Consider the following 8,629-nt stretch of genomic DNA (forward strand, 5'->3'; position numbering starts at 1 on the left):
TGGAAGCTCACTCACTAACGACCAAAAGATATTTAACTACAAACTTTCCCGCGCACGTCGCACTGTAGAAAACGCATTTGGCTTATTAACAGGAATTTCTGTGCTACCCAGATAAAGCGAAAATAATTGTGGCGGCCTGTTGCGCGCTCCATAATTTTCTGCTGAAACTATCTTATTAACTAAAAAACTAGCTTATTAGGCCTCAATTTTTTGTTGGGATGCTACCAGTCTGGAATCAGTACCGAAAATTAAACGTTGCCGTAGCGTTCCTTGTATCTCGTGACCACTGGCGGAGCCAGCTATTGTTATTTGGAGAACAATAGCCTATGAAAACAATAGTGTGATTGCATCGTGTGGTGCCCCACCTCTGTCTCTGCCAGTGCTCGTGACTAGATCGGAACTCTCAATCCGGTCGTGACTGATGCCGTGCGTATACGTATGTATTGCTCGACGTGAAATGTTCACTAAGTTAGATTACCATCCAGTCCTACCACCGGTTCTATATCCGAGGAACTCTAGGAAAAAAAATAGGAAAGCAGAATGCACATTGTGGCAAGTAAAACTTTTAAGTATAAGTGCAACACCCCCCCCAACACAAATGAATTCCAAAAACCCAGATTAAACCACCTAGCGGTGACGATGCCTTTATCGATTCAATCGTTTGGATTCGCCGTAGTCTGATACACATAATAAATAATTGCCTACATTACGGCTTTTGCATACGCTGTATAGAGAATTAACCAACCAAGCTTATATGGATCAACAACGCACCATTTCCTTCATAACTTTTGAACGCAATGACCGATCGTGATTATATTCAATAGTGATCAACTACGGTTTGTCCACCGTCGAATGCAACTTGTTGCGAGAAAATCGGTTAACAATCACTATATGAAAAAGTACAACTTTGTTGAACGAGAAAGTATTTTTTTATAATGGTGGCAATGAATTTTAATCAATGTAAGAACATGTAAAATGATAGAAAAAATGTGATCTATTCCTCTAAAGAGCTTTTTTGACCTTTCTAATGTGATTTTTCAATGTATTTCATAATGCACGAGAAAGGCATCATCACTGCTAGGTGGATTAATCTGTTTTTTTCTTTTTGTCTGTGGACTGACTTGGCAATTTGTTCATATTTTATGAAAAATTGTTTATATTTGCTCTCTACTTAAGAATTAATAGCAGTTATAGAATAACTTTACATAGTGATAAACCTTCACATATGTCCACTCTAGGTTTGTAATGAATTTAAGTACTGTATCAAAATATACTAAAAACACCTCAGCTTAGATGCATAAATCGTCGTGCAGGGTTTTACAGATTTCCAAACGTTCATACGCCACTCATGTATTTCTATGTTGAGTTTCATCGCTTGGATTGTTGGCAACTGGCATAGAAGATTGTCTAGCTCGGTGTGGAATTCCTTATATTTGTATTCCTTATGTGATGTTCGAGAATTCATAAAGTCCGACACACTGGCGGAGCCAGAGATCTGGTAATGATGGGGCACCAGCATTTTTGGCGTAATTGGTTAATTTATAATTTTGATTCAGTAGTAAGAACAATAGTTGGAAATATTAATCAATCAAGCGATAAATCAATTAAAAAAATGTCAGGCAGTTTCAAATATAAAATAATTTTAATTGCATTTTATCATCTAGAAATTATTCAGTAATTTATTGAAAAGAAACTCTTTGGAATGTTTTTCCAAAAACTTCCAATTCCTGAAAGAGAGTATCAAAAGGAGTATGGTAATGAATAAACTGTAATCTCGACATTTTGGGGGATTTTTTATCAAGCAATTCCAGTGTCAAAACCGGGTTTTACTACTGTCCAAAACTCTTCGGATTTCTTCAAGAATTCCTTGGGAATTTGCTTCAGGGACATTTTTTTCGTAAATATCTTAAATATTTTCTTAGATGAAATAAACTTAGCCTCGTGATATTTCAATTTACATAAACTTTGCATGGTCTTCTCTGAATAACTTAATTAAAATATATATTTGGTTCTATCACAAAGCTTTCAAGCTTTATTTGCAGTTTCAAAGACCATTATGGTCGACGACCATTGTGGCAGTGTTTAATCAGTATTTAATATATTTATTGAAGAAGCATCACAGGAAAATCGGATTTTTCTTGAACAGCTTAACCGCATAAAGCTGCCTTAGCCGAATTAACGAGGGACACGAGGAGAAATAATGATTACAATAGGATATCAAATCTGTTTGCAAAGGATATTTATTATTAATCAATTCAATTATTTTGTGAAAAACTATATCTCTTATATCAATAATTTTGGCAAAAAGGGCGATTTCGGCTTGATTTGTGTCGTTTTTGTCGTTATCCTGCGTGATCACTGCCGAACATGTTGTGAAAATGGAAAATAAAGAAATATGTGCCTCAATTCTTTGTTTTTGATATGGGCACATGATATGAATTCAAGGGGTAGTATCCCTAGACCAAACTTTGCCATACTTCAATCCAAAGTTCTATCCTGGTTATCCCAACAAAAGAATGCTGCTGAAGAACAAATTACACTCAGAACCAAGCAAACCATCATTACTCTTGCCACCAACATTTTGCTTCTGTTTTCTTTTCTGTACCAAAAGTTTTCAATTCTAGTGGCCAGGAAATTGATATCGTCAGCTGCGGTTCTGCAAGGAACCTTCCACCCTTTGGACACATGTCTAATGAATATCCCGCACGAATTGCTTTTCATTGGGCTTCGACTTTTCCCTGCTTGAGCGAGAACTAAAGTTGCATTATGAAAACAGAAATTGAAACGCACTACATCATTGTTGGCGGATCCATCCACTTGGACGGCGACCCAGTGTTGGTCCCATTCGCTCAATGCCCGACTTTTATTCCTGATGTCGCGTACTACAATGCCTCGCATCAGATGGATGTGTCTATGGAAGGGATTTGGAACAATTAGAGCCACATAACAACTCGTTTCGCCGGTGCAACTGAACGTCAAAAGGTAGGACTTCGAAGCAACCGAATTCAGATGAATTGAGCTCAGTTTCAGGTGATTACCCATACGAAAAATACCCAGCTGTCGAAGAGAGAATAACTTCAGTCCGTCATTAGCATGAATGAGGACAAACTCTCTGGAGACACGGATCTGGCCAATGTTGGATTTCCAGCTAAATGGGCAACCGTGCAGAGTGGTGCTGAATACTTCAAATGTGTTCCAGAAGAGAGAGTGCAGCACTAACTGCTTCCATATCATGTTTGAGACTGTTACACAAACTGTTGAAAAACTAAACTTAATAAACGACATGGAGGTAATTTACTCGTTTATTTCAGGCTCCATATAATGCCTTTGTTAACGGTGTAAAAAGTTTGTTTGACACTAAGAGACAGTCTGAACCTTTCAAAATAATGAACACGTGCGACACACTCTTTCAGTCTCTATCAACGTGAAGCAATACAAGAAACTCCAACAAGAAAGTTGAGGTAACCGTTCTCATTGATTGTCTGTCGATTGGAGGCAGGACCGCAACTACGGTAGGATATTTACTTCCTTTGAAAAGAAGAAGAAGTAAAGATATACTGCGGCCGCCCTCATGGGACTAGGATAATCACCCTGGGCTTACAACTACTGTTGGTACTCATATTTAGACAGTGACTGCTCTCGTGGGACTTAGCTATGACCATTATAAACGCGTACAGTAGCAATTTCCGGTTCAAAGTCATACGCTTCTGTACTGTTGAGGTAGTACCAAGAAGAGGTTTCACAGTTACTGAGTAAAAAACCCAAATTTATCTCCTAGTGGTGATGATGCCGTTCTCGATTCAATATATTGAATTCGAATTAGTGTTGTAAATGCAGTGCTAATTGCCTAATTTTTTGCGGTTTAAAGATTTGATGCAATTCTACCACGCTATAACACTATAGGTCCCCGAGCCTCCTATCAAAATTTGACTATTGGAGTGAAAATATGGCATTCTGGTACAACTTTGTTGTACGAGAAAGGCAAAAATAGATTACTTAAGATAACTAGACTTGCAGTAGTAGTGTGGTGGGTCAAGATTAATCGACAAGTGAAGTAATGGCATCCACCCCTTATTTTCACTCTAATATAGCCACATGGTTAACTTATCTGGTTGCTTGCCTTCGAGGTAAGAAGTCTCGCTCAACTTTTCAAAAGAACCTAAGTAACATTTTTTCATGAATTAATTTGAATACTGCAATCAATAGCTCTCATATTATTCTGTTAATAGCGCCATTCAAATTAATTCATGAAAAAAAAAGTTACTTAGGTCCTTTTGAAAAGTTAGACGAGAAATGAAAAGTTTAGTCAAGTTATGTTGTTATAACATAAGGGCATCACATGTGTATTTCACGTGGTGTCACTTTCAGGTCATACGCGGTTAACAACGAAGTATATTGCACTTTGAAAAGATTTTGTCAAACTACCTCGACGAAGCTCTTTCGAAATCATGCACGTGCCTGAAGTTATGGAATGGGTGGGCATAGGGAATACAGTTAAAAACACTTGTGAAACATTACCCAGGCAGAAACGATGAACTGAATAGCAAAACATGATATGTAATAGATTGATATAAGAGATATAAGAACAGACAACAATCACAAAAGTTTGACCAGAATATCATTTAAATCACTTGTCATAAGGCGAGTTTGTACTATCCCATTTAATTCCACCACTTAATTGTACCTTGACAGATACGTATTTCGACCTCAACAGTAAGGTCGTCTTCAGTCTCTCGTACTTGACTCGACTTTGAAGTATGGGAAAGTTTGGAAGTCGAGTCATGTACGAGACACTGAAGACGACCTTACTGTTGAGGTCGAAATACGTATCTGTCAAGGTACAATTAAGTGGTGGAATTAAATTGGATTGTACAAACTCGCCTTATGACAAGTGAAGATATTTCACTAAAAAGCTCAAAACTATTTTTTTTAACATCATTTAAATATCAAGATAGAGCTAAAATCTGTTTATGAACTGGGCATATGCGAAATTGTTAGATTCTTATACAAACAATTTTGAGAACTTACATATTGTTGGAAAAGCTTGCAAAATTGTAAAGTTTTATGCATTATTTGTATAAGAATCTAGCTTTTTCGTATATACCCAGTTGTTATACAGATTTTGGTAGGTTCTTGTACAGAATTGTAAGAAAATCTAACAATCGCCGGTTGGTTGTCGATGTCATATCACCATTTCCTTCCCTTTTCCTAGTAACGGAGAAGTCTTACTTGTTCATCATTTTGGTCCTCAAATTGGATAATCATAAACCCAGAACGGTAGGCAATATGGGTATCAAAATTCATGAAATTGTTTCGGAAGCATGATCTGATAAGTAATTGGACCATAGCATGGTTTGACAACGAACCGGTCATCCTGGAACACGTTCCCGTGGGGCCTAAAGTGGCCACAAACTCATTTTGAATAAACTCTGGTAATATGGGTATTAAAATTCATGAAACTATTTCGGAAGCATGATCTGATTAGTAATTGAACCATAGGGTGGTTTATCAATGGATGGGTATCAAAATTCATGAAATTGTCTCGGAAGCATGATCTTTTGGGTTATTAGGCCATAAGATGGTTTGACAACGAACCCGTCATTTTCAAACAGGTTTCCATGGGGCACCATTGAGAAGAAACTCTGGCTATCTTCTTTTTCCGTTACTTCTTGTCAAAAAGACTTTAAAAAAATCTTGCCAGGTACTCAGAAATGAATTATAATAAACCACAGGCGCTGTAAGTTATTTCATGAAGATCATTGTTGTTTGCTGAATAATTTACAAAAATAAAAAGAACGACTATTTTTTTATGACAAAATGGGTCAAAAACGTGACAAAAGCGTGACGTGATAAAATCGGGTCGAAAATGTGATAAAGTCGGAGGTAGATAAAATCGGGAAGTGACAAAATCGGGTCAACACTCATTTCACTTTTCTTTTTTTCAAAATCAAAATCCCGGCCCCATTTAAAATGCACGGGGACCAAAATCCGGCGGAAAATTTTCCCGAGGTGTAAGGTAGCCTTTATGGGGATTTCGTACGGAATTCTATAACGTTTCCAAGCCATATCCTTTTGGAATTCCGAGCGGAGCCTTTTAGGTGCTTTTAGGCTTCAGAACGTCTCTTTTAGGTTCCTTTCTCTTTCAGGTTCCAAACAGTTTTTTTTTTAAATTTCAAACAAAAAGATTCTTTGATTCCTTTCGGAAACCCAACAAGATTCCATTCAGAAGTCAAAAATTAATCCATTCGGATTTCCGTACAGAATTATGAGATCTTCCGAACGGAATCCTTTCGAGTTTCTGAACGAAATTCTTTTGGGCTTTTGAAAGGAATCACTCTGGACCTCCCAAAAAAAATTGGACTTCCAAACGGAATTCTGAACAAAATCATTCTAGAGTTCCGAACGGAATCCTTTTGGACTTTCGAAAGAAATGCTTTTGAAGTTTTGATTGGAGCGTTCTGGGCTTCTGAAAGGAATCTTTTCCTGCTTCTGGACAAGGGATTCCGATACAAATGCTTATGGGATTTGTTACCGAAGCCCCAAAAGGATTTAGTTAGGAAGCGCAAAAGAAATCGTTTCGAAAGCCCAGAAGAGTTCCTTCCGAAAGCCAAAAAGAGCTCCGTTCAGTAAAACAAGAAACCTCGGTTCGTAAACCCAAAACAAGGCCTTTCTCTGGATTTTCGAACGGAATTATTTTAGATTCTGGGAAGTATTCTATCATATCTCTAAATGGAATTCTTTTGGGCTTCCAAAACCAATTCTTTTGGATTCCCGAACGGAACCTTGTTGGGCTTCTGTACAAAATTATTTTGGACTTTACTTTCAAACGAATGCCTTTTAGACTTTCGAAAGGAATACTTTTGGAATTCCGAGTAGAGCCATCTAGGCTTCTGAATGGATTTTTTTTCTGTTCCAGAACAAGGGATATCCTTTTGGGATTCCGAAGCCAAAAAAGATTCAGTTCGAAAGCGAAAAGGATTTTGTTCAAAAGCACAAAAGGAGTACGTTTAGAAGCCTAAAAAAGGCTAAAAAGACAAAAGGTTCTCCGTTTGTAAACCCAAAAGATGTCCGGCGGCTTGATGGGCGCGGGCAGAACGGTGATAACCAAAAATTGTAAAAATGTAGAATAAGCAAAAATTCTGTATATATACCCTGAAGTATCAATAAAGATTGAAGTTTTCGTTTTTAGTCTAAAGACGGCTGTCTGTTGGTTAAGACCATAAAATTCCTTGGCATCCAGTAAGGGGTCGTATACTAATTACGTAAGTACTAATGGGGGGAGGAGGGGTTTGCCATTTTTTTACGTCCCATATAAATAAAAAATGATTTGTATGGGAAAAATCTTACGGGGGTGGGGGGTTTAAAATCCCAGAAAAATTGCTCACGTAATTAGTGTACGGCCCCTAAGGAAAGACTGATTTCCACTCTTCTTCAGCATAGAATATCTGAGCAATGTAATTAGGAAGATTAGGAAGGAAAGTATTTCCACATGGTAGTTCAGTCTCGAGTAGATGAAACTCTCTTCTCTCTTCTTGATTCCAGCGCATAGGCTTTCAGAGCAAGGCAACTACCAAGGATCGAGAATCCCGAGTGAAATCTATTAGAGTTGGTCCGCTTCGGCACAAGTCTTTTGCTAATATCCCGTTGCGCGTGGAGGAAAGTCTCGTTCAGCCTGGACATTCGCACAGGGAGTCAATTCGCGCGCGTAACAATAATATCAATTTTACAACATAAATATTGATAAGAAAATTATTCAGAGCTTTGTAGTGGAATATCTTCCCTTGTCATAATACGCGATATTAATATATAATAATTTCCTGTACCTTCTAAACTTCATACGGACAAATACAAACATTTTGCTGAGTTTGATACAGACTTATAAAAATTGTATCTGGCATCCCTGAATTGGTGTAAGAAACGTCAATTAGTGTCGGCGGCAGCGACATCACCCTCAGGAGAACTTTAAGTCCGATAAGCTGAGCTTCGAAAACCATGTCGGCTGCACCTGCAAGTGCGCATCAACGGCGTTAGTGGCACAATCGAGGATGCTGATAGCTCGATGGTGTACTCCAGCAAGTGCATTCTGCTGGCAAGCAGAACCTGACCATCTCTAAGGCTGAGGAAGACGAGAGTGCTAGGGCCACCGGTAATGCCCGAAGTCATATCAAATCAGAAACGGTATCTAAATGGCAGAGGGAGTGGGACAACTTTGCTAAGGTCAGATGAACCTCCAAGTTCCAAGTGTGTCAGCCTGGTTTAACATACCCAAAGGAGAGCTATTCTATGGCTTGACCCAGTTCTTAACTTGCTTCAGATTGTACCTGTCATGTACTGACATGTGGTTTTTCCCATATGTTCGGAATCTCCAGACATGACAGAAATGGCTGAGCTCATTCTGTTCGCAGGTTCCTGGTTCACAGCAGAAAAAAGTTCAATGTTTGAGGTGATACTTGATGGCGATATACATTGAAATTAGTTGAATATTTACCTTCACCTGTGACATGTCACAATAACGTTTGTCGTGAAGAGAAAAGATGAATTGGTGCGTTTTATGTTTATGGCTAGTATATAAAGGAATTAAACAAAACTTTTCTTTTACTTTTACTTAAAACAAAGATGTTTCGCTACG

Source organism: Armigeres subalbatus, chromosome 2 (genome assembly GCF_024139115.2).
Source record: "Armigeres subalbatus isolate Guangzhou_Male chromosome 2, GZ_Asu_2, whole genome shotgun sequence".
NCBI lineage: Eukaryota > Metazoa > Arthropoda > Insecta > Diptera > Culicidae > Armigeres > Armigeres subalbatus.